A 25,864-nucleotide genomic window follows, 5' to 3' on the forward strand; every position below is an offset into this window, starting at 1 on the left:
TATAAATCTTCACATATTAGATTTTTAAAGCAGATTATCTGTTCTTGTAAAGGTCTGGTACACTTGAGCCCTCACTAATCATTAATCTGTGGTAGAAGTAGCTATTGCTGTTTTCAGGCAAGAAAACCATTTCTAATGAATGACTAAGAGTGGAGCATTACAACACTTTGGTTAGATCCTGACTTGAGGCAAATGGCAAAAAATGAGGCAAAGGAAGGAACAGTAAAGAGAGGTGATTCATTTATACTGAAGCTGGACTGAAAAACCACTAATGTAAACCATATTTTGTTGGAAGGGAAGGGAATGCTCTATGGAAAGAGGAATTTTTGGCTATCAAACAATGGTTGACATAGAATCATGGAACAGAGAATATTTCTTGAAAATACTGTAAGGTTTCTTTGAGATTCCAAAAGATTTTTGTGCCAGAGAAACACTGGAATAATTAAGAGTGATCCAAGAACAGGCAAAGATTTTATGAATTTCTTTTCTCTCTGTAAGAAATAATAGTAATAATAATAATAATAATAATAATAATAATAATAGTAATAAACCTTAGACTTGAAAAATATCTTCTATTTAGACAAAAACAAAGCATGGACTGATATGTCTTTTCAAATATTGAAAATACCCTATGCTTTAAGCAGATATTCATGTGCACAATCCCAAGTACATCTGTTGCTTGGTCACTTCAGGGCCATTAAGTAAGGAACTCATAGGAAAAGTTAGACTTTTGTTGTGCTAATGGGGCAGCAAGTCCAGAGGAATATTGCTTTTGGTGTTAGCTTTTGGGTATTTTATGGTAAATGCATAATGATCATAAATTAAGAATGAGAAAGAAACCACCATTTTTTTTAGTAAGATGTTGGAAAATTTAGTCACTAGTGAAGCAAGGCAAACTTGTTTTAATTATTCATATGTATAGCTGGTTACACACGTCCCTTGAGTGTTTCCAGACATGCTTCCTAATCATTGGGAAACTTATGGAACTGTCTCTTGCTAATTCCACTTCAAACACAATGCTTCAAAAATTAGTAATCAATTAAGGTTTTACTTTAGAGACAAGCTTGCTTCCTAATAAATTATTCTTAGCTCACAAAAACTGTGCTGACAAGTGGTTGAATCATATCTTTTAAGATCTTGCCAAAAGCCACACAGCAAGCACAGAAAAGGTTGATATAAAGTGAAACCATGTGCACTAACTCCACAATTAGATAATTATCCAGATCACTATTGGCATGAATGTGCATTGTGAAGCAATAGATGTCACACTGTGAAAGGGTCTGCTACACTCTTGAAAGTGAAGTCAAAGTCCTGCAGTGCTGCTATGGTGACATTACCAGTATCATCTAGTCAGTTATAATCTTCAGGAACTTGGATTTCTGTAAAACCATTAAAATTCCTTAATAGCACTCAGAGAAAAAAGATGCATGACCCTGTAAAGTAGACCACACATGGACTGTGAGTCTGAAGAAGACCCCAGCAATGTTAATGTTTATTGGTGTGGATCATGCCTACAAGAGGTAGCTTGTGAGTGGCATTTGTATTGTTTTTCTTCTCAACTACATGAGTAGAAGTCTACTGCTGACAAGTAAACTGAGTGTGGTAAATGGATACAGTTATTCTAGTTGTCTTCACCCTTTTTTTCTGTGCATCTGAGGATATGCAGTTTCCCCACGAGATTCACAAAATTCTGATAATCTCTGCTGCCCCAACTTTTATCTCTATTGATTATACAGATGATAACTGGATGCAATGAGTATAGAACAGAGTTTATACCAGAATGGGAAAATACACATTCGAACCTGCAGTATTCTTCTATGTTTTGCGGCACAGTGAAATGAATTGAGGGGATGTCTTTTTAAGAGATGCTGATGCAGAGCATCTTCTTGATAAGAGAATCATACAAATCTGCCCTCTACTAATCACACTAGTTCCGACAACAAAATTACTTTTGTCCCAGAGGAAGTAATCAGCTTGTCATGTTTCTAATTATTTATACTTGTCTTCGGTTTGACAGATCACAAATTTTTTTCCTTTCAAATTATCCAATCAAACTTTTTATCCTAGAGAAATTGTTCTCGTATTTCACTTGATATTATTTCGCTTTGATGTTAGAAGTTTCTATTTGAAAACAAATATGTTTTGTGTTTCTTTCCAGTTATAGCAGAATCCATAACAGTTAAGAATGTATGTGAGCCTTAAACTTTATAGTTCCTTATGATGGACTAATTACCTGTGTGAATTTGTATCAATATGTTTTTTTAAGAGGGTCAAGGTGTTGAATGACTTTGTATTCTTTCTGTGCCAATAAAATGCTTGTCTTCACAAAAATAACTTACATATGTATTCACACTCCAGATTCAACTGGCTCATAATGAAGCTAAGGTGACCTGAGGACGAAGATGATTGCCCTTTGTTATAGACCAGTCAGCCAGGATGAAGAGGCAGATAAAATATTCTATAAGAATCTTGGCACAGTCTCATGGTCACTGGCCCTTGTTCTTGTGGGGGACCTAAACTTACCATACGTCTGAAGGAAATTAAATACAGCAGAGAGTAAAGTCTAGAAGGTTCTTGGAGCACGTGGAAGAGAACTTCCTGGCACAGCTGGTGCACAAACCAACCAGGGTACATGCCCTGCTGGACCTGCTATTTATGAACTGAGAAGGATTTGTTAGTGTTGTGATTGTTGGATACTTCCTTGGGCACAGTGATCATGAAATGGTAGTGTTTTCAATTGTCAGAAAAGTAAGTAGGGGGATGAATGGCCACCTTAGACTTTCAGAGGACAATTTTTTGGCCTGTTTAGGACAATGGCTGAGAGATTCTCTTGGAAGGCAGTCCTGGCGGGCAGAGAGTCCAGTTGGGCAGGACATGTTTTAAGAAGGAAATCTAAAAGACACAGGAGAAGCCAATGCCCATGTGCCAAAACTTGCTTTCGCTTTTTTGGTTATTTCCTTTGGCTCAGAGAGGCTGCAGTTAGCAGTTTTGACCTGCCTTGGGGTGAACTCTACAGGTGCCTGTCCGCAGCTGAGACATCGCGCCAACCGTGGCATATCGCCCCCAGCTCCAATCTGGGTCACCATCCACAGCGCTCAGCCAGGAAGAGAAGACACCAAGTGGCTCCAGCTCAGCTGCTTCACCTGGCCCTGCCGTGCCTTGTTGTGGGGAGAAGGTTGACTCCAGACCAGCTGTTGGGCATTCATCTGCTGCTGGATCTGCTCCGTGAGGCTCCTGCCTTCCCAAGAGAAGGGACACCATCTGACGCCATCTTTATCCTACAGGCCTTTATCCTACATCCCTTTATCCTACAGGCCTGAGTCTGTCCCTGCCCCGTGCTGTCTTGGGAAGGGTATTTCTGACATTTCAGGTCTCCCTTTGTTCCTGTGGGGCTGGGGGTGTGAGTTTTTAATAGTTTGGTATCTAGCAGTAATTTTTTTTTTCTCTTGCCTGTCTTTTTGTTAGTAAACTTATTTTTTCACTTATATCTACTCATATTCAGTCCTTATTGGTGGAACAGGATTGGTTGAACACATAGATGGAGACAACTCATTCCAGAGTGTTCTTCTTTAAATTGTCTCAAACCAAGATAACATGAATGGAAAAAAAAAATCAAAATGGATGTAACAAGCTAAATATTCACTGCACGTTGTTAGACATATGACTACAAAGTAGTGCCGTTATGTGCTCCTACTAAAGAATACATTTCTGAAGGCCTCTTAGCAGAGTTTTCATAATATTTTCTAGATAGGACATCTTATTGCTGCGTCGCAATGGACTTCCAAAGAATTCTGTCTATTGTGTGAGAAAATGGCTCGTTATTTAAGATTTTTTTATAAAAGTTTACTAAGGGGTTAAAGGGATAATATACAGCACTGGGGTACTTTGGCAGTCTGCCAAAAAAGACACCATTAGCTTAAAACAATTTTCTTATATATTTTTAATTACATTGGTTAAATGCATATTAATGAGGGTTATACATATTCAAACATTCCTGTAGGTTTTGCATGTTTTGGGAATTCTTTTGCTTGGTTTTGACCTTTGACTAGTCTGCATGCCATCCTGTAGATTAAATCAATATATTTTATTTCTTCACGAGGCTCCATTCTGTTGTTTTGACACTTCCTGATAACTGGAGAGTCAGTAGTAAATTTTTCTCTTGGTGTCCTGGTTCCTGTCACTGTTATCTTATTGTTCAGATAAGATAGTCCACAAACGTGAGAAAAAACATAGCTATTTCACACCGTTATCTGAGTTAGTTACACAAATAAAAATATTTTAACATTTTATAGTCTCTATTTTAGTATTATGCTAAGGCCTAATATATATATTTATCACACTATTATTTATACATAAGCTATATGGTGCATATATAAGATGACATATTATGCTATACCAAAAAACAATTAAAAGGAATTAAAAGAGTACCATATCAAAATCTTTGTGGCCAATAATAACTTGCAAGAGCCAGTATATAAATGTGAAAGCCGATACTATATTGTCATTTATAACAATTGCAAGGTTTCAGCCTTCAATCTCTCTTGTGCAGAAGCATTAATTGCTTAAATAATGTTATAAGCCTGTCTTAAAATGTCTTTTTTAGACAACAGATTTAGTTTTGTATTTCAAATCAAGCTGGATGATACTATATTTGACAATGCTACTAAGTGAAATGAGCAAATATATCATAAACTGAATATGTTAAAGGGTGTAATGTTTCAGAATCAGCCCTAAGAGTTGACCTTTTTATGCTAAGCTTTGTAAAATTTCACCCAGAAGCTGACACTAAGCCTGTACTATTAGGCATCAATACTTAATTTCATAAGAGTTAGATTTAGTTTTAATAGTTCTTTAAAATGAAACATACAGATAAATTTAGGTATAATTTCTTACCCTATCTGCATCAATGGCCAGCAAAAATGAGTGTTTCTTTTACATTTGAGAACATTTTATTGTGCTGATTTTTTAAAGTCCTCATTTTTCATGAAGAAAAGCTACAAGCAGCAATAACTATACATCCTTGACATGGCCAGTAGACATTGAGCTGGATATGACTTCTATAGGGAACTTCAGTATGTTCAACAGGCTCTCTAATTTTATTTATTGTATTTTTTTACGTAAGGAGAATGCCAGTTTTATTCCCACTCTTAAGTTTTTCAGGGAAGTTATTAATGGATTTTTTTTTTGATACATTTTTTAAAAGCAAAGAGAAAATAGAAACTGTCATAGCCAGTCATTATATGCTGTCACCCTAGGAATGAGAAACCTTTTCCAGGCAGAACAGTGCTTTTAAGTTATATTTTTGGAGTTGTAGGGAAGAACTTTAGCTCTTTCCTCTTTGGCCTTCTGGGACTTCTCTTGCTTACCCTTGGTCCCATTCTGATGCTGAATGAAATAAAATTGAAATGTTTGCTTTTCTCTATATATGCACCTGTCCAGTTCAAAACTCTGACTTGGTTCACTGAAGCTGGTGCTTCATGTTTTCTTTGAGGAAAAATCAATGATGTATTGAGAAGAGTCTGGTGAGAACAATGTAACCTTTTAATGATTGGCATATGGATATTTCTTCCTGTTGTTTCTGTTGCTACTATATTCAAATGATTTAAACCTTTAAAATTCAGTGAGACACTAGGGTGGTTGCATATATTTCCATGATGGGCTTTAGGACTGATTTGATCACAGAAGAGCCATGAGGGTAAATGCCTTAACTGCTGCCTCATCATATCTGAGCCACTGGAAAATCAAACCTGAAATATCTATAAAGCAGATAACCTGAGCAGCACATATCTTGTGCTTTTCAGCCTGGTACTGTGTGCATGCTTTACAGTTATAATCTGGATATGCCAATGAATTTTCTTCTGCATTGGTTTTGCAATGTCAGAATGAATCTTTTAATCTTCAAGTTAGAATTTTTGAAAGATGGCCTGGAAGAAAAAAAGCAGGAACAAAGAGAAGTAGAAACTATTGAGTTTGTACTATCAAATCCTTTCTACTGCTTCTCTGGCCTCTGCTTTGTGGCACTTTCAGCTGCTGAACATTTCTTAAACAAAGAGCTTTTTACACAAGTGCTATGTTCTTTTTTTCTTCAAAAGTGAAACTGCCAAACTGCCCTTTGACAAAAGAGAATTTCCCTAATCAGAATCCATCAATTTTTCAGTGTGAGAGGTACTTCATCTAAAAGATGCTGTAAATACAAAATTAACAAGGCTTGTTTTGATTCATTTGGAAACATTTATTCTTGTACATCGGGACTGGTTATATCTTCCCTGTATGAACTGAGCTTTATTGTACAAAGCTCATGAAGTCCTTGAAAATTCTTTGACTTTCCTATCTGTTTATTTTATGATGTTTTTTTAAGCAGGAATGGTAACTGTACAGTCTCACACAATTTAATTTTATGTGAAGTAGGCAACTCTACAGAGATATAGATCACAGAATTCAAACAATATAAATTTGAATGCTTCCTATAATCACAAAAATACTTATCAGACTGAATACTTGGCTATGCTTTGCATGTCTGTGCCTGCAGCTTGTAACTAGTACTTGTACCTCAATTGCTTCATACACCATTCACTCCAAATATGTGCATCTGATTGTGTGCCTGTGTGCTGTGTTTACATCATAGTACATCTGCAGTGATGACATCAAATCAAATGTTTGCTGTAAACACTAAAAGATCATATAATGCAACACTCTCTCTGTATAGTTATGATTTTTTTTGTTTCAGTTTTGAGTTTTGGTGAATTATACTGGTATAATCTCCATGCCTTGCATTTTTTTCAAGATAAGTTCTTTTTTGTTCAAGTGCTGATGGCACTTTGGACTTAATACAGAACTGTTGTTTCATGAGTTTATAGTAACATTTTGGGAGTGTAGGAATAACAATAACATCTTTGTTCTACCAGTACTGCCAGTTTCACTAGGTTCTAATAGAAATGTCTATTATTCCTCCTTTTGCTTGGTTTTGTTAGTCATAGCTCTTCAGTCTTTGTTTTCACTATTTTTTTTCACTTCTTGTTCATCTCTTCCCTCCTTCCAGTCTAATTATTACTACATTTCTGGGAATTGAGACGATACAGTTATTCTAGTAACCTAGGACTTGAAAAGCAACAGATTTAGAGCTTATGTGCATGATGACTAATTTCCACTCTTTGTTTTAAGAGATCAAAAATCTTTTATGCTTAAACTTAGAGAAGTAGAGAAAGGAAGAACTCTTCCTTCTTAATGAGTGCTTGCAGGAAATGTGTCCTGCAAATGTTACCCTGATGAGACTAGAAATGGAGGATAGAGGGACTGACTTAGGTTGGATAGTAGCACACTGCGGAAGTAATGAATTACAAATCACCTTCATCATGCATGCAGTGTGAAATGTGACTGTGAAATCTCTCACAGCCAAGGTGGGGGGTAATTGCAGGATAGAGATCAGTGAAACAAATGCCATCAAGAATCAAATTTGTTTGGAGAGCAAGCAGATAGGGTTGACAAGTACTGTGAACCATCTGATGTGAGTACATCCCTTTTTGTAACTCATAGCAGCTAAATTTACCTTCTTGGAATTTTTGGTTAGTTAATCTTTGAAGAGTATACTAGTTCATCTTTCCTGTCTTCTGCAGACTTCACAGTATAAAGAATTTTGACATAGACTTAGCTTTGCTGAGTGAAGTCTCAGAAATTAAACCCTTCAATCATGTTTCAACTCCTGATAAATAAAAAAGTGTCTGCAATGAGTCACTCCTCTAGGGCAAGCAACAGCAACCACCTGACAAGTATAGAGCATATTTCCCCCCAGGTACTCTTCCAGCCACTGAGTATTTTCACACCTTGGGATTTCTTGATCCTGTTTTGGTTTGGTTGCTCTCACTGTAATTTCTCTGTAAGTACTTGTGTGATCTCTTCTGTGACCCATGAAAACTCTCAAAATTGCAGTATTTAGTGGCAAAACATCCCAAAAGTCTGCTACTGGTTTCCATGAAGAAAAAACTCAGTTGTTATTTGTTTTATTGTTTTTACCTGGTTTTAACTCAGATATGTCAATACTTCTGTTGAAGACCCGGGAGAAGGAGAACACCTGGAGACAACCACTTTAGCCAGCCTTGTGCAGCTGGGTCTTTGATGACTCCTGGGATGGTGTTAATTGGGTACACCCAGCTGTTACTGCCTTTTGTCACATAGCCTAACATCAACTGTCCAGGTCTAGTGCTCTTGCCAGAAACCAGAATAAAATGAACAGGTGGTATTGTCTCTTTCAGAAAGGCTTATTAAGCAACTACAGATTGCTGCTTAACTATATGTTGTTCTGTATATTTTCATTTATGCTTCTTTGCACTTGCATGAAAAGTCCGTCTGGAGAATGTTTGCCTTTTTAATTTTCCAGTAAGACAAAAAACAATCCTAATGTTTAAGTTCATCAGATTTTACTACTTCATATTTCTCAGCCTTGCTATCAGAATGTCAGAGTGGGGAAACATCAGAACTTTTGTAATTTTCAAGTTGGCAGATGAGTAATTCTTGGAATTTTCTCTGCCTCTGCTGGGCATCATATCAAAACCAGAGAATGCAATTTGACAGCTGTGTTTGGTTGTTACAGGAAATTTATAGGAAAAGAAACAGTTAATTGAAAGAGGAAAATTTTGCATGACCTAAGTGCATAAAGAGGCTCCTCCTTTGGTGATAATTTTTCAAACCATACTCTATTTGCTTGTAACTATACACAAGCAACATTCTTTCCACCATTTGCAACTTAAAATACCTTCTTTAGTATTCAATGCAGGGATTACTTTGTACAATAAAGACAGAAGTACGGTGGGACAGGATAAAAAAAATATACAGTTATTTTGGATTATGTGGGATTTTTTTCCTGACTACATTAAGAAAAATAATTATCATCTATGGAATGATGTTTTTTCAACTCTGTGATGATACTTATTTGATCTGAAGTTTGATTCATCACATAGATGTTTCTGAGGGCTTCTGAAAAAAAAACAAAACCCAAACGTTTAGAAGAGAGTGTCTTTGATGAAGTTATTGGGACTAAAATCACTTTGTTTTAATTTATGTACCTGAAGATGAAGAGGGGCAGAGAAGAAGCCATTAAGGATTAATTATTTGTATTTCTGCATCTGAAGTCAACTTCTTGTCTATGAATCTTTATCTTCACAATCTCTGCTGTAGATGAACTTTTTGTATCAGTATGAAAACTAAAAATGCAGGATCTTCTAAATACTTTCACTAAACTCTCAGAAAAATAGGAAAGATGAATGATGTGAAATTATTTTATCTTTGTGTGATGTATTTTTATCTGTGTGTGCTTTAGTTATAAGGGATAGCTTAAAGTCAGTAGGAGGCTTAAGGACTGGTACTAAAAGTGGAATTTTGTTTTTTTGATCATGGGGCAGTTTTTATGGAGCCAGGCCTGGTAGGATCAGATGGGCTTCATCTATCTAACAAGGGTGAAAGGATTTTAGCCCATGAGCTGGCAGGGCTGATTTTAAGGGCTTTAAACTAGCTCGAAGTGGGAAGGGGATTAAGCCCAGCTCTCCAGAGATGAGCCTAAGGGAGTCAAGCCAGACTCAGAGGTGAAATCAGCGCAGCTGAAGTGGATGTACACTGATGCATGAAGCATGGGTAAGAAATGAGAGCTGGAAGCCATTGTACAGCAGGAAAGCTGTGATGTTGTTACCGTCACAGAAACATGGTGGGATGACTTGCCTGACGGCAGTGCTGCCATGGATGGGTACATGCTGTTCAGAAGAGACAGGAGGGGTGGGAGAGATGGCTCTATTTATTATGGAGTCTCTTGAGACTATAGAACTTGAGCTTAATGACAATAGGGCTGAATGCCTATTGGTAAGGCTCAGGGGAAGTCCAACAAGGCTGGCATGCTGGTGGGACTCTGTTATAGACCAGCCAAGCATGATGAAGAAGTGGATGAATTTTTCTATGAAAGATGGAAGATGTTTCTGGAAGATGTTTCAAGGATGCCAGCTGTCTCTCGTGGGAGACTTTAACTGGTCAGATACCTGCTGGGAGCTCAACATAGTGGAGAGGGAGTCTAGGATGTTCTTAGAATGTATGGTGAGCCTAAGAGGGGTGAGGGTCTGCTGCACATGCTGTTTAGAAGCAGAGAGGTCTTGTTTAATACCTTTTCTGATGATCTGGATGAGTGGATCAGGTCCACCATTAGAAAATTTGTAGATGATACCAAGCTGGGGGACAGTGTCAATCTGCTGGATGGTAGGAGAGCTCTGCAATTAGCATTTTCTAAGAAGACAAGAAAAGAAAGCCATTCATTAGTCTGGCTTCTTAGTATCATCACAAATTTACATGATTCTATGAAAGTGTTAGCACTAAATTAGAAAACACACCCAGTGCTTGCATTTGCAAAGAAAATCTGGAAAATACAGCCAAATGCATGATGATGTCATGTCTTTGACTGTGAAGACAGAAAAAGTAACTTCTAGATACAGAAATTATTATTTATTCTTGTGAGGCTGTGCACTTCTGAAAATCATCGCTGTGCAAGGAAACATGTCTGAAAAGATAATGTGATAGAAATAAAACTATATGGAGTGCCTGCGTTTTGGGACCAGGTCTGCCTTCTTCCCATTCTGTGTTCTTCAAGAAACGCTGCTGTGCTGGAGTCTCATTTAGCTACTCTTCTTAAAATCACACTTACTTTGGCCATGTAGCAAAATGGAGTGATAGAGTTTCTATTCACTGCCTTTCTGCTACTGAACATAAAAACAAGTTTCAGTGCTCTAGAAACCAGACAGGCAGTTGGTTCTATATTTTAATACCTGAAATACATACTAGTTTTTCCTTTTACTAGTTACTATTCAAGGAACTGCCATCTTGGAAGTAATGGCAATGGAGGTGTCCTTTAGGAATTATGCAAATAAAAACAAAGATGCATCAAAATCTATTTTTGAAACAAAGATGTGGAAGTGGGCTCCTTTTTATAGGATTTTTGATACTGTGTGGTAGAGGCTTGATTTCTTCTGTAATGTTAGGGGGCTTTTTTAGTATAACTTGTATCAAGTAAAGAATATAAAAAGACTTACAGAAAAAAAAGCAATTTTATTTGAGATCCATTTTTAAAGGAAATCTTTTACTTAACATTTACTTAATGTTAAAATTCATACTGGAAGACTTTAATTGAATTATGAGAATTGCAAATAAAACCATACTGAACACATAACTATAAAAGCTTTATGCTGTGATTCTTACAATATTTTGAGAGAGTGAATATCTTTTTCTCAAAACAAATCACTTTGAAATCTGCAGGCTAGGCCTAGAAATCTGTGCCAATGAAACAGCAAACTGTGCTGCAGCTGTCTGAGCAATCTCAAACTGAAAAGTGCACTAAGCTTTCAAGTTAGAATAGCAAAATTGTTTTTCGTTTTGGCTATTAAGAAATATAATGTAGCATATATTTTAATTTGAGAATCTGATTAAGTATTTAATCAAATCAGAGATTAGTTATACAGAAACAAAATGCAACAAAGTTTATTTGTTGAATTTATCTTTTAATTTTTTTTTTTTATATTGCAGGCCACAATTAATAAGGTTAACTTATTAACCTTATTACAAGAATATAGGAGCAGAAGCTGTAATTAATGCCATCTGCCACCACAGTTTTTGACTAGAGATGATTGCTGTTGACTTGCATAATAATATTCACCAACAATGAAGATTTTTGAACTGAACCTAAACTTACAGCTTTGGGACTTTGTTGCCATCTCCTCTGAATTTTCTTTCTATGAATCTAGCTACAGTAAACTAAAAGGAAAGCAAAAGGGCTTAACTGATATTTTGGCATACGCATATTTAGAGGAATTGGATTTTGGGGCTTTGCTGAATGAGGGGTCAACAAATGAATGATAAAACAACCAAGATTAAGAAAAATAGCAGTGAAATTGAGATGAAATAAAAGTGGCGGTAAGAATTGGTAGCATTTCAAAATTACATTTTTTTCCAGAGGCTTTTACACAATATAATGAGTCAGCATTTGTTCTCCATTCTTTCCTCAAACAGCGAAATCAATTGCGTCCAACACTTAGAATGAGTTTGATTAAGTTGCCTGTAAGGGAACTCCTCTGTGAATATCCTTTGTGTTAGGAGAAATGGAACAGCTCCTTTCATTGCTCCAGTTAAGCTGTGTCACCAAGATGATGTCATTGCTACCACAGACACTAACTTATGGCTCTGGAGCCAGTTTTTCAAATTTTTTTGACAGAGAACTATCTGAACATCTATAGCTGGTTTTATTAATTAACTTGCCAGGTTCGGTTTGCAGGTATATGATAGGTTTGTATAGCTACTCCAGAAACAATTGTGTCAGCTAATCACGGCTAGCCATTTATTTTTCAAATAGAGTTGCCACTGCTGTGAAAAGTGCAGATATGAGTCCTAGATGAACTTCTGCAATGTATCTGAGATCTGGGTCTCAAAGACAGGGTATACAAAGCTTTGGCTTTTTCTCAAATCCCCAAAGGACCCCACAGATTGCCCTAGTAAAAAATGGATTTCCAACTTTTTGAGTAAGCAAAAGTGGAAAAAATATCATTAAGTGAGACTTCCAACACTGACAAATCAATAACAGCAAATTGTTCTTGGCTCGCAAGACATCTTTGTTCATTGTTGCCACTGAAACTGTAAGAATAGAAGACTGTATAAGAATGAAGAAATAGTTGAAGAGCAAAGTGGGGGGTGGGGAACTCTATTGCATACTTTGTACATATTTTCAGTACAAATTTTCTTTTTAATTCTGACATTTCTTGCTTCATGACATTTTTGTTTACGTATGCATGAATAGCAATTATTAGAGAGTAATAATTTTGCCTTTTTATCATCATGAAGAATTCATTTCCACAAATTGCAGATCTTAGATCACACTGGAAATGGGGACTTGCTTTGTTAAATAGCAAATAAATTAAAGTAGCAGATGAGTTTAACAAACAAAGTGAACTGCAGCAGGAAAAAAAATGGAAAAAAATAAATCAATTATTTTCCTGTGTGAATTCCCACTCACCAATTTGGGACCCTCTTCTCTTTACTTCTCTATTTTTATAAGCCATTGTTAAAAATATTATCTTTGCTAACTGGAGTTGTAGGGAGCAGTGATTATGCACATATCTAACATATATAACAATGATATTAAAAGAACATATTTTCCAGCTTATGTTTTGATTTGTGCTCAGGGAACAGGATATTGGTAATATCTATAACAAAAATGGAACCATACCTTTATTCTGCCCTACAAAACCTCATAAAACAATCTAAAAAATGATTTTAAATAAATCTCTAGAAAAGTGCAATAGTCTGTGCTACTTATTGTCAGCTTGAAACCATTTTATGCATTTGATTGCAGATGTCCCCCTGAGAAGTGAGTTATTCCTTGCCTCAGTTCCTGAGGCAGTCAATGGGAATATTTATGAATTTTCTTTTATCTGAATTAGTCATTAATGAGCAGGAGGAAGAGTATGATTTTATACACTATCTTATGGGATTTGTCCATACTCATTTTCTCAGTATGTAGACAGGTTTTTAGGACTTGGAAATTTTTTGTTACATACTTCAGTGATTTCCAGAAGTAGAAGGAAAAATGCTGTATGAATTTTTCTTTGCTTCTGGGACATAGACATTCTATGTATATAGATTGTCTATGTATATGGATTCTATGTATATGGATTTTCTTCACTGCAGGTACTTTTTAAAAACTAATTCAGTAAAACTCTTCTACTTTCATCTCACAACATGCCATTGGAAAAGGCAACAGGGACTGCACTAACTTGCTGGGTTTCCTGCAACCCTTACACCAAGATGTGCAATAATACATTGAACATCCTAATTTTGGGTGCAAAACAGAAAAATTCATATACCTAGTTTGTAAATTAAAATGAATTTTTAGGAAGTAGATTATTTCCTTTGATCAGCCATTCTTTGAAGAGTGCTTTCTCCTATATACTTTTGTTTAGCTAACATAGTGCTAGATGCCAGTTTCCATACCTAAAGCTTTTAAACTGATTCTGAGCTTTGCTTGACTGTACTGAAAACCAGTACACTCTAGGGTATTTTCACACACAAGACTGCCTACCAGAAGTTTACCTAAACTCAAACTTAACTCCCAGTTCAGAGCTTGAGTGTTGAAGTGTGAATTTGTGAACACAAATGACTGCATTAAATCACATTTTCCATTTTCAGCTGAAAACCCCATCAGCTTTTTTTTGGGTGAAATTTCTATAATTTGTTTATGGAAAATGCAAGTAAGAGAACTAAAAGATGTTGAGCATCAATGTATTCTGAGGCTCTTGAGCAAAGTATGCTAATCTTGAATAAATAGCTAGACCACACTGATATTGATCTAGTCTTGCCATAAAGTTGATTTAGCACTTTCAGTGCTTATGTGGGTACTTTCCTGGAGTCTACCTTCAAGTCTTCTACAAAGAAATTATTTTTGTTTAGAGGTAAAGTTAGGGTCTGGATGCAAATATTTAGTGATAAAGTTTGGATTCAGTTAGAAGCACAACTTAGCAAACTGAGACATGGGAGATTCAGTAGAAATCAGGCATACCATCTTTGCAAAATAGCACAAATATGAACATTGGAATGCTAATTATTTCATAATAGAAAGGAACATTGTAAAAAAGTAACAATATGAAAGGAACCTGGGACGAGACAGGAACATTGTAAAAAAGTAACAATATGAAAGGAACCTGGGACGAGACTTCTGCCATATGAAAGCTGTGTATATCTGCTAGGTGCTAATCAGACAAAATTTAATTTCTTATGCTTTTATCCTAAGTCATCTGCACATCACTCCCAAGCTGCTCTACCATGCCTGCCATGCTGATATCTTAGAAGTCATAGTTTGGGGATTTAGCAGGTCTGTGCTGAACAAAAAACTGCTTCTATACCTTTCCCACAAGAGGAATTTCCCAAGGTTTAAATCTTGACATACAGCCTTTGCTTCTGTCTGGAGCCTGGGCTCATGCGAATCCCTGAGAGTCTGGCAGATGTGAAGCAAGCAGCTGCCCAAATCAGACATATTTTTTTTTTTTCAGAAGCTCATTGAAGAGCTATTAGAAATTTTGGATGTGAAGGGGAAGTGCCATACCTGCTGGTAGGGACTTAAAGGGGCAGCTGCCAAATAACAGTGTAGAGGGCAAGTGGTACATGACCTGGCCTGCCATGAGTTTAGGATGCAACACTAGCCAGAGAGCCCAGAGGTGAGCAGAAGCTCTAAAGCACATTCAAAGTTTTAAATGCCACAAGCAATACTGCATTTGACCTCTCAACTCTTGTTTCAATGGCAACCTAAGACCTTAAATAAGGGTTACAGTAGAAATATGCAGTCATTTATCTTACATCCATGTAAGTCTGATGGGTACTGTAGAACTAAACATTTTTCATGGAGACGATTGATAAAGCCTCATATTCAAGATTCTAAACCTCTCCTAGCTAGATCCAAACACTGAAGTTTGGCTTCTATTTTAATAATTCCCCTGTGTCACCCCACTGCAAAAGAAACCCAACACCAAACCAAACCAAACCAAACCAAACCAATTCCAAATCAAACCAAACCAATTCCAAACCTGTAATTCAATAAGCTGTGACAATACAACCTTTTGCTAGTTAACAAGTGTTTTAATACTCCATAGATCCCTGCTGTCACGTATTCTTATAGTTGATGTGAATGAGTAGAAGTGACTGATTACTTATTATGACTATGAGATATATAGTAAGGTTGAAATGCTTTAAATATGCTCATGAATAGTAGAAATCTTAATATATTATCTGGAGTTCAGTGCAATTTCAGAAAATAAGGCAGATACCAGTGCAAGCAAAATATAATCAGATTATAAAACTTAGCTTAACTGCCTCAGTTCTCCTACAGATAGTGTAAGACTGTGCTCTTTTAAAATTGATGGGACAGTCACACATATCAACATCCCTGGGACTAAAAAGACATAATTGAATGGAATGTATTAGTGTCATTGTGTGCCATCTAACTGCTTGCCATTTCTCATCTTCATTCATTTTCTTTACAACTAGTCTGGCTAGAATCATGTTTCTTTGTCTTCCTTAATTCTGCACATTCACTCAGTGTTCATTGAGTTTTTCTGAGTTCATTCTCATGCACCACATGTGAGCTAAGCCTTCAGTGTTTTATCCTGTATGTCCTCCTGCTTTCCCATACTTCTGTTTGTGGTATCCTTCCTTTTTCTACTCATTATGAACTCAATCACTCTGTTAACGCGTCCACCTGTCTGTTGGCAATAGCCTCCAAAGCAAGGCTGAGCACATTCCTCTTTTATTATTTAAACCTGGATCCCAATCTGGACTTGACTGAGAATTTGTCTTCCACTCAAACCACAACAGCCCCTTGTTGAAGTTGACTGCTTCTCATTTACAGCTACTTTCATCTGTAAATAAGACCCCATACATAGAGGGATGGAAGTAACTACCTTCCAGACATCCTGGAATAGTGACCTGGAGGAGTCTGGACTGAAGGGAGTGGGCTGCTGTTTTAGCTTTTAAATACTGGGGAGAGCTTTACCCCAAGTATTTCTTCAGAGCCAAAACCAGAGGTTAGTGGGTTTTCTGGACCAGACTCTGGGCTTAGGACTTGATGTGGTATTTGGCAGAGAGTGCAGTAACAGCCAGTCAGGTTAAATTGGTTTGAAAGCCTTACTCATTTTTTGTCTTGAAGGATATTCAAATATGAGATCCTTGGATCATGCAAGTGGACTTCCATGTTCTTATTTAGACATCTATTTTTTTGTATTGAACTGTAGGTAGTTCTGTTAGATGCAGCAGAAACATATTTTTCCTCTTAAGTGCACTAATAATTTAAGTGAAAGCATTCTGTTCCTTGGAGGCTTATGCAGAAAGCACTGGTAAAATGAATTCTATCAGCAGATAATTCTTCATTAATTACCTGGGTTTGGCCTTTGTAACTCAAAAAAGATGGTTAAAACTGGTGATTGATGTAAAATGTGAAGTGAATTTACTTGTTTTTGGTTATTTCCTGAAGTATTCAGATTATAAAAAATAATGTTATCATTCCAAATGTGGCTTTTAAGTAATTTTTTTATTTTTAAATTCTAATTTTTTCCGGTTTTAAAAATTAAGTTCAAGAAATTATCTTTTCTCAGAGAGAAGACTTGTGCTTCTAACTAATAGAATAGCACTAAGAAATAGCATGGTTGTTTCTGGCAAATTCTAATACATCCGGAGTTAAAGAACAATCAACTATGTTATTTCTTAAAATAGTTTCTCAGGGATAATCCTTTTTACTTCTTTTTATATGAAACATGTTCAAATCATCTTATTACTTATATAGGTAAAATCAGGAGAGAATATTCTCAAGTTTTGAGATTCACTCAAAGCAAAAGTCATATGAGTTTATAGAAACACAACATCAAAAGAGTAAAAAAAAAAACAACATGGAAGTAAAATTCTGTGGTTTACATAGCTGTTAGCTGGGATGTAAGTAAGGTTGAGTTGCCTAGAGCTATCCCTCAGCTGCTACTGCTCTCTTGGAGAGAGAGGAACTAATCTTTTCATTATCCTCTTTTGATCAATTCTGGGCAAAACCAGTATCCTTTCCAGCTGAGTCTTAGGTTCAGATTATGCACTGAAGAAAGATTTGGATTTAGATTTCCAAGTGCATTTAACTGTTGTGGGTTTTTTTACTTTTTACATATCTTTTTGTACAGCACAACTCTAATGCAATCTGATGTACACACAAAATGCCTAATGCCTAAGAATTCTGGATGTTTTCTCTAAGGCAGAAAATAATTTTATTTGCTTTGTAAGAGAAAGCTTAATACAAAGACAAAACTGAGTTCCTTTGAGGATTTGTCTTTTTCTGTCTGAAACTGTAATTATGAAAGAGAATCTTCTCCCTGTGTTTCTTACATTCTGAATGTGGCTGGAGATAATTTTCCATTCACTTAAGAGTTGCACTCGATGATCTGTGGGTACCTTCCAACTCAGAATATTCTGTGATTATTGTGATTTTGAAACAAAATAAATGACTTGATTTCTCCTGAGTAGCTTAATGAAATAGAAATGCATACTGGAGTGAGACATAAACAGAAAAACTTATAACAGACCATGCCACACATCCTACAGAAACACTCCTAAGGAGTCTGCAATGACTCTGAAATATTCTGTACTGCATAGAATAGACACAGGAGGCATAGACAGTCAGAGATCTACAGTAGGCTGCTGCTTGATAGGTCCGTTCTGGTGCTGCTTGGCCATTTGCTACAGAATTGCTTTTATGTGCCTAACATGGTACTCATGGAGAAATTAAACTGCACATTTTGGTATATATTAGACAAAAATAACCAGAATAATTTGAAAGCTTTGGTTACCTGGTCAAGTATGAGCACAGTGTTTCAGATTATAGATTTTGAACCACACAGTGAAACGTAGAAAAATCTGTTCTCATGGGGCTGGTGGGTGATGGTTACCCAGAACAAATACTTTGCCACTGTTGTTGTTGCTCTTGAATATCAATCATTACATCCTCAGAGTCTGGTTCTTAGTTAACAAATGACAATATAAGAGGCCTGTAAACAGAGTCTTTAGCTAAGTTTGCTCCTTGCTTGACAAGTGCAAATGTTTCAGAACAGCAAGAATAAAAGAATTCTGACAAGTAGTGGAAAACTTGCTGGCACTAAACTGCTGCTCTAAGAACTACTGTTTAGTCTGCACAGAGATTATGCTACAAAACCCATGGAGAAAGGAAAAGTAACAGACACAAGCTATTTCTTATGCTCTGTTCAGTCTCCTCTACAGGAAGCTTTTGTAGTTGAACTAGCAATGGTTTTATTTCTCTTACCGCCCCAAGCACCAAAAGCATGTTTGCTTCCTTTGTTTCTACAGAAAGGTAGGAGAGACCACATGGTGAAACACATGCCAATCTCTTTCTTATGGTCTTCCATGCAGCTGCCACATGAGAAGGTCTCTTCAGCTGTGTCAGTGTAGTCAGACACCAGCAGTCATCCTGCCTGAGCAAGTATGAATTCCTTGCCTCTGTCCTTTCAATCTAATGTTGTATGTGGTTCTGAAAAACACTATATTCTTTTTCACTATTGTGAAAAGTAATTGAAGAGAGTGTAATTGCTTCATACTCTGTTTTGTAAGAAGAGTAAAGACCAGGATGAAAGTGAAGTGAACATGATTATCTACTGATATAATATCAAATAGGAATGAGGCCAACATAAGTGCCTTTTATTTTAGGGAATGACTGAAAAATTTTTTCATCCGAAGGGACATGTTTTTCTTGTTCAAATGTGTCTGCTGAATAGGTAATGCAATTCTTGGCTCGTGTGTACTTTGGCAGTTGAAGCTTCACAGCCCTTGTTTATGTTTACTCATAATACTTGATGAAGTAAGACAGGAAGAAAACCCCTCTCAGAAGCTTTTTCACATCCAATCTATAATCCTTGTCCTCAAGTAAAACCACTTCAGACAATTCAGTAAAACCCAGACTTGTCCCATAAGTCTAACTTCAAGAGCAAACTGTCTGCATATGAACTAATTGCTTAAGATGTACTCTGATCTGTACAGCTCACTGATCTGTTGTCTCAAAAAAGTATGTAGTTGCATTTGCTTTGGTCTTTTTTAACCTTTCAGTTTCTTGAGAAATTGACCCCAGGAAACAAAAAATGTCATGAATAAGTTTATGGTCTGTTAAAGAGCGTTATCCCTTTTTGGTCCAAAATTAAACTCAACATTCACATAATAAAGAAGTTTATATAATATTTGTGGGTGAAATAGACATGTACTCCACCATACGGACTTCTCCATGCTTCATTGTTCCTAGAAAAGATAGTACTAGACACTGCCACAGTGTCTTGACCTGTCTAGTTTGAAACTCACTACTCTGTTTTATAGAATCACATAACCATAGAATCATTTAAGTTGGAAAAGACCTTTAAGATCATTCATTCCAACCATTACCCTACTACTGCCAATTCACTAAACCATGTCCACAACTGCCACATTTTGTAGCTTTTGAATACCTCCAGGGACGGTGCCTTAAAGAGTTCCCTGGGCAGTTTGTTCTGATGCTTGTTAACCCTTCAGTGAAGAAACTTTTTCTATGTCCAATCTAACTCTCCCCTGATGCAACTTGAGGCTGTTTCCTCTTGTCCTGTTGTTTGTGAAATGTGAGATGAGACCAGCCCTTACTGTACTTCCACTGCCTTTCAGGTAGCTGTAGAGAGCAGTAACATTTCCCCTGAACCTCTTTTTCTCCAGGCTAAATAAATCCAGCTCTGTTGGCTGTTCCTCATCACACCTGTGCTCCAGTGCTCCTCTCTGAACACACTTCAGCATGTCACTGTCTGTCTTGTAGTGAGGATCCCAAAATGGAACATAGGAACGGAGGATAAAGTATTATGAGAATTAAGGCTTTTCTTTGTCAGACAGGAAGAAGATCCTGAATGACAATAGTGTTGAGTCAGGAACAGTTTAGATAAATGTTAAATTTAAGCAGATGAATTTGCAAGCAAAAAGCTGGTTTTCTGCTTTATAAAGTTGACTTACAGAGTTGCTTTTGGCTTTATTGAGTGGTCCAAAATGGTTTTACATCAGACCTAGGATTATGATTTGGTGTGAGGAACTGTGTGTTGATTTTTTTCACTGTGTTCAAGTAACATAGGTATACCTTTACAGCACTGAGTGAGAAATGTGAATCTGTTCAGCTTGAAACAGTGTATTCATAGGGCAATATTTGATAGTAGTTTGAAGGAAGAAGAGACAGTTTACTGGTATTAAACTGTGAAACTTCATTGAATGATTGTGCAACTTGTGGGACAACTTTACAAAACTTCTGTGTTGTGTGTGCAGTAAGGAATGTTTGTTTGGGTTTTTTTGTCCTGCCCTGAGATACTGTGAACAAACTATTGAAGATTCTGCTGTGTCCTAGGAGTCCTGTTTGTTTCCCACAAAGTAGCAATCTGATGAACTGCTGTCCCCAGAGCCTGTTTACTGTAGAAATGCTGATTATTTCAAATGGTTTACCAGATGGATAGAAGTGGTATTCCTATGCCTGCATATAGAATCAAACAGTTTTGCTTTTCATTATCATCAGGGCGGTCAGACTAAGCAATGCTATATACTCACATTGATTTTTTGTAAACTACTATTTGCTTGCATGAAAGGTGATGCCACTTGTGCAACACAAAAAGTGGAAAAAAGAGAATATGAAGAAAGAAAATTACAATTGGAGGCTGAAGGATGCAATTTGTATTCAGGACTGCAGCTTACAACTCAGTCTATATTTATTCTCTGATAAGATTTACTGGACTAGAGAGCTATAAAAGGAATCATAGTATAATAACACAATACGACATGTGACCTAAGGGGGTGAATGCCTGAACCTCAGTGTAGAATAAACTATGTCCAGTTTTGATATTTTGGTAATCATAATTTTATTTTTAACAATGTCCAATTGAGACTGTATCACATTCAATTTCTTGTTTCCCTCAAATCTGGTGAAAGACAGTTTGTATCAAAAAGAAAATTGTTAAAAGAAGATCCCAGACATTTTGTTTAGTTGATTAACTATTGCATTTTACTCCACAGTAGCAGCTTCAAAATATTTGAATTATTTTGGATTGAAAGATAAGGAATAGGTAATATTTTAAGAAATGTTGGTATCAGGTAGGAAGTCTATGACGGAACTCTGTTGGAATATAGTTTTTTTTTTTTTGTCAGACCATATTGACACATAGTAACAATTTCCTAGTAAATGAAAGCTATGGTGTATCACAGCCACTAAACTATGAAAGAACCTTGACTGAAGGAGGAAATCAATAAAAGGGTTTATTTTTAAGGAAACAAGATTTCTTTTATGAATTCATATATATGAGTAGATACTGTATTAATCTACAAATGCAATAAAATAGCATTATTTGTTTAGGTGGTGTATATGATGCTGATGACATATTTAATATGTTAAGAATGCTTTTGTCTAGGTCATAGTTGTGATTTTGTCTGGGGGAGTGCAGACAGTGATTTCGGCAATGGCTTTGGTACCTGGATATTTCCAAAATTATATATATGTAAATTATATGTGTGGTAATTTTGCTACTGTAATTAATCTTTGTTTTTAGATAGAAAGTTCACTTTTTAAATCCTAGGTAGTAAAAGCTGGGCACATGCATGGATCCACATGCAAAAGATGATGGAACATTAGGAACAGGAAAATCTCTATTGGTTCAACTAGCAAAATAATCTCAGTATTTATGACCATCTGAGTTTGGTGGATGTTCTATGGCAATGTATCTATATAAATGAACTTGCAATGTTGCGGAATTGCTTTGAACACTGTTGGGGGTGGGTTCTTTCCCTTTTCCCTCTGTGGAATTTTCCCCATTGTCATGCTAAGATACCTGTTGACTGGGTCCTGGTGGCAAGGGGGAGGGGAGAGAGGAGGGAAAGCCCTGCGAGATTCAAACAGCCAGAAGAGGAAGCGGAAGGCTCTGGCTCACGCCCCATTTCCCCCATGGAGTTCGGAGGAGAAGGACGATCGCCACCTCAGCCCCATCCCTGCCATCCAGTGCTGGGAGCCATCCTCACTGCTGTCAGACCCTGCCCTGCTCCCTTCTCTCTGTGAACTACCACCATCCAGCACTCTGCTGAGCACCAGGACCCACACCGTGAGCGGAGGGCTCTCTCTCCATCTCTCTCTCCCGCTGGGACAGCGCTGCCATCACCCCCAGCCCTCCTGCGGCTCTGCGGGACCCGCCCGCCCCCAGCACCGGGAACTGCAGCTCAGGGAAAAGGTGCCTGCAGCCAAAAAACACTGGGACTGAGTTACTGTTCACTTTGTGGGTAATTTCATAGCTGTTGTTGTTCTTGTTTGTCGTGTTAGATATACTAGTAAAGAACTGTTATTCTTACCCCCATATGTTTGCCTGAGAGCTCCCTTAATTTCAAAATCATAATAATCCGTAGGAAGGAAGGATCACATTTTTCAGTTCAAAGGGAAGCTTTCTGGTTTCTTAGCAAACACCTGTCTTTCAAACTAGGACAAACACAAAAGAGTACGCAATTTTATTTCAGGGCTTTTAGAAAAAAAAACAACAAAAATAATTTTAAAAAGAAATACATGAAATCCAGTTTCTATTTGGTCTATTCTTTAATTCTCTAATTTTATCTGTTCTTTCCTATAATGATCTTTTTGGCTGCAAGTGATGGGTTATACTGTTTTGCCCACAGAGTTTAAATTGAAGTTTCTTGACATCTCTACTTTCCTGTGGTGATTTATGTCCTTCTGTTTATAGTCTTTTTAATAATGTATTTTAGGTATGATTATTAACCAAGGAATTTTCAGATCTGTTAGGAATCAGATGGTTTTCTAACACCATTTTTCACTGCTGAAGTTCTGTGGAAGTGGAGTCTTAGTACTTGAAAGTATATCTGGAGTTAAGTTTCTTGTCACAGGCCTGCTTCAGTGCCACCTAACTCCAGAGGTATCTAATTTCCATTAGAGCTTCAACTTTCAGTTTGTTTTTTTTCTGTGTTTTTTTTCGGTGGAAACAAAGTTCACATGATATGTTCTTTTCTCCCTGTATTCTCCCCCCATATGAACAAATAAGGTTGTTTTTAAAAGCAGGGGGCAATTCCTTTGTAATTCTTTTTGTGAAGGAAAGGTTCCATAAGAAGCTCACCCTTTATTTGACATGGGAGGATTCACATGCTTTTCATATACATGGGGCTTGGCAAGGTTTCTTCCCGACATTTATTCTTTGATCTAGAGTAGAAGGATGGTGTCACTGCTGTTAAAAAGTATTTTAAAAACTTTATTCAAAGTCCACCTTAATTTATTCTGATATTCACAGGTAGTTTACCTCATAAGTCCTTAGGCAGGTGAGATTGTGCTAGAAATGTTTTGGTTTGTTTTTTTTTGTTTTTTTGTTTGTTTATTTGCTTTTTTCTCAGCATGCCTAACCAACATTGTGTTTATCTCATGCTTACAAGCATTCAAGCCTCATTGCTTACTCGGTCAGCTTACAAAGCCTTGGTGTGGTGATCATCCCAACATACATGGTCAGAACTTCATGGAAATATTGTGGCAGCATGTTTCAGTCTGTCCTGGTTTACAATACAAGATACATATTCTATTACCATCTGAGAAGGGTGATCATCCTTATCTCTGTGGGAAATGTCTTCTGTTAATGGGCCATTCAGTCCTCCTGTATAACTGATAAGATTACATCATTCCATTGGGAGATGCTCCAGGAGAAGGAGCCAAGCCTTTCCTACCTAGATAAAAACTGAGGTTTAGAACACCAAAGGCAGCCTTTTTACACTTGATTCCAGAGGAAGAACTAGTCTTTTTTCCACATCATCGCTGGACCCTTTGGAAGAAAACTGCACCAGCACCCTGACTGACAGGGTATCAGGTTGTATTCTGACTCTGTCAGTGGCTTTTTTTTTTTTTTATTGCATGTATTTTGTTTTTCCTTTTTCTCTTTCCTATTAAAAATTGTATTACTGACTTGAAGTCTCACTGGTTTTGCTTTTCAAACCAGTACACAGTCCAAAACTTGGAGTTTCACATGGCAGCCTGGCTGTTAGAGTGCTCAACTGGAATAGGGGAACAACAAATTTATTTTGCTACTTGAAGGCACTCTCAAATGTAATTTCTAACAATTACTGTTTCCTAGGAGTTTAGGGATTTTTATTTGATAAGCTGTTGCTGTTATGTTCTGATCTGTCATACTTCACAATTTGTCTTGTTTTAGAACAATTTGGAGGGGACAGTCTAAAATAAGTTACCTTCCCTCATAATTTTAACCATTTCCTTTCCATCAATAAGGAGAATGGACATAAGTAAATATAGGTGAAAACATAGTAGTTTACTAAATAAAGGAGAAATTGCAAGAGGCAAAAAAGTAACAGTAACAGTCACCAGTTACAAAGTTGCTGAAGTCTCCCAGACTCCCTGGGAACAAAGAGGAGCTCAAAAATGTGGCATACCCCCCCAAAGATGCCATCCTCCACAGACAAGCATGTGTTGGGAGACTACGCAAAAATGGCAGCAGCCCTCTGCCCAACACTCCCAAATCTCTCCAGCTGCAGCAGCGGCTCTGTCAGCAAATGCAGCTGGAATACTCTGGCCAAGGTCAAGAACTTGTGGAGGGACTTCACCTTCTTCTCGCCGAAGACAGTGAGGCAGCGGGCTGAGGGGAAACCTGGACTCTGTGATTTCTCACCTTGTCAGGGTGCTAGGGTGGGCTGGGATACCTGCATGGAGAGGCTCCACTCCACTCCACTCCACTCCACTCCACTCCACTCCACTCCACTCCACTCCACTCCACTCCACTCCACTCCACTCCACTCCACTCCACTCCTTCCAGTGCAATTCCACAGCTGCAGACAAGTGTTGCAAAATTAACTTTGAAACAGCTTTTGATTGCAAACTGCAGGTTCTCAAGTTGCTATTGTCATGTGTAGAGCCAAGAGGCAAGAAGAAGGTAAGAGGCAACTCAAGCATCCAGAGACAGTGACAGAGCCCTCCCTGTTGCTCTACTTCTGTCACAAGGGCTTGAAGATACAGCCACAATTTTGGGCACAGATAGATAATGGAATACAATAATACTTTGGGTTACCTAGGTCATCATCCACCCATTATTCCATGTCATCCAATTAATGTCCAAAGTAGTACCTTTCAACTGTGCCAAATTTGTCTTGGCTTAAGACAGTTTAAGGGGTGGACATTCCAAAATGCGTTACTTCCCTTTTTAGTTTTGACAACTCCTTTTTCACCAATTAGGAGAGACAAACACTAGTAGATAAAAGTGAAAAAAATTACAGTTTACTAAAAATGAAGCAG

This window comes from Cinclus cinclus, chromosome 1 (assembly GCF_963662255.1).
Source record: "Cinclus cinclus chromosome 1, bCinCin1.1, whole genome shotgun sequence".
Lineage (NCBI taxonomy): Eukaryota > Metazoa > Chordata > Aves > Passeriformes > Cinclidae > Cinclus > Cinclus cinclus.